Here is a 2,098-nt window from a genome sequence, read left to right as displayed (position 1 = left end):
CGGTAAACGTTTGAAATTTACAACCTCTAACCAACTGTTGTCACCAACCTCCACTAACGTTTACCGACGTCGGGCCAACAAAGTACTGTGACGTTGGGACAACGTCTAGAATCACATCCTAATATTTACAACCTCGGGCCACTAGCGTTCTGTAATGTTGAGACAACGTCTGTAATCGCATCTAATATTTACCACCTCTGGCCAACGTCGGCCCAGCGGTGGTACCCAACGTTTATTTAAAACGTCTACCGATGTCAGGCTAACAAAGTACCGTGACGTTGCGACAACGTCTGTAATCACATCCTAATATTTATAACCTCTTACCAACGTCGGACCAACAGTTGTAACCAACCACCATTTCAAACGTTTACCGACGTCGGGCCAACAACATACTGTGACGTTGTAACCACGTCTATAATCGCATCTAATATTTACAAACTCTAATTAACGTCGGCCAAACCGTTGTAACCAATCTCCATAATATATATAATTATAGACGTTGTCGCAACGTCAAAGTACCTTGTTGGCCCGACATCGGTAGACGTTTGAAATAGATGTTGGGTACCACCGCTGGGCCGCCGTTTCTTAGAGTTCACGTACTGTGCCGTTGAGACAACGTCGGCAATCACATCTAATATTTACAACCCCTAGCCAACGTCGGGCCAACGGTAGTACCCAACCATCTTTTTAGTAGTTTGCCTACGTCGGGCCAGTAACAAATCGTGACGTTGTACCAACGTCGGTAGTCAGACTGAATATTTACGACGGCTCACCAACGTTGGGACGACATCGGAAAATCGACAAATATATTTATACGTTCGGCCAACGTGAAATTCCAATGTTGGTTTGATGCTGCTACTACATGGTAACCATTGTGAATGATCGTTGCAGGCTGATGAACCCATCCGCTTACAAAGGATTTGTAATCTTCAAGGCCCTTAAAGGCCTTCAAATCCTCCATTGTGTAAGGACTCGGAGAAAAAACAAGGTAATTGACAATATCCGGATAGCTTATGGCTGGCATCAACGCAACATCAACAGATTATTCCATGCAAAAACAGAGTAGGGGTCGACGTCGCCGATCATCTTCAATTTCTCCAAATATCTTTTTTTTCAATGAATTTATGTAGTTAGGTTTCTTCACCATTTTTCATTCTTAATAATATGAGAAAAACGACATTTTTGTATAGGTCTAGGCCTAGTAATAATACTGTTGTAATTACTGTACTACTAACATAAACAGGTACTTTCTCGCGTTGCGCACTGCCATGCGTCGCTTATCTAGGAAATTGTTTGTCTTCCAAGATGGACGCATCTGAATCTATGACGTAAATTTATGACGTCACTCGTCGGTACCGCGCGTTAGGGCGCAAAGAACTAGGACGCAGCAGGGGCAATTAGACAAGAACAATAGCGAACAATAGGTAAATAATAGGATTAGCACGCCTTAATAGTTCGAGATCATTCCATCTAATTTCACTGTTCCCTGGTAAAATGCAGTCACACTTTTAGATGTAAAGATTCCCGTGAGGATCATTTTTACCTAAAAAATATCAGGAATCTAAACATTCTGCCCTCTTATCGAATGGACGTGTCCAGAAATGCTTGACCCATATTCTTGGGAAAGACTGTTTGTGAAAAATATACTAATTTTAGAAGCAAAAGTGCCTAATTAGGACCAATCATGTCGAGTTTTATATTACAAGTAGGGTATTTAATATAATATATTATTCCGGCTGAACCTTGTTGACATCTCATCTGGTTTATGTCTGACGCTTGATGGGAGGTGACCTTAAATCCACACAAATCATGCCCATTTCCTATTCTACAAGGAACAGAATGCATTTTTTTTAGTTCAAAAGTGCGTATTCCAAACACTTGAGAAGGTGATTGAATTTAGTATCATTGAAAAGTAGATAATATTTCAAATTCCGTGCGAACCCATCAGAAAGGATTAGACAAAAGTGCCCAAATTTAGCCCACTGTGTGCGATATTCTAGGCTCTGTTCCTGTATTTTTAATATGTGTTTTATTGTAAAATAGTCATAGTCCATTGTTTTCCAATAAAAAATGACATCTGTATACTATAACGACCCGA

At 40.5% G+C, this 2,098-nt stretch overlaps 1 protein-coding gene across 1 annotated transcript in view; it reads left to right on the top strand.

The window, feature by feature from the left end:
• The window catches only part of LOC117104009 (mucin-4-like), a gene marked incomplete at its 5' end in the record, with an annotated part of 23,451 nt that overhangs the window by 11,661 nt on the left and 9,692 nt on the right, over positions 1-2,098 (top strand). The window lies entirely within an intron of this gene.

This window comes from Anneissia japonica, unplaced genomic scaffold (assembly GCF_011630105.1).
Source record: "Anneissia japonica isolate Jap-2015-1 unplaced genomic scaffold, ASM1163010v1 scaffold287846_len70542_cov101, whole genome shotgun sequence".
Lineage (NCBI taxonomy): Eukaryota > Metazoa > Echinodermata > Crinoidea > Comatulida > Comatulidae > Anneissia > Anneissia japonica.
Note: the sequence above shows the minus strand (reverse complement) of the source record. Positions and strands in the feature narration are given on the sequence as shown.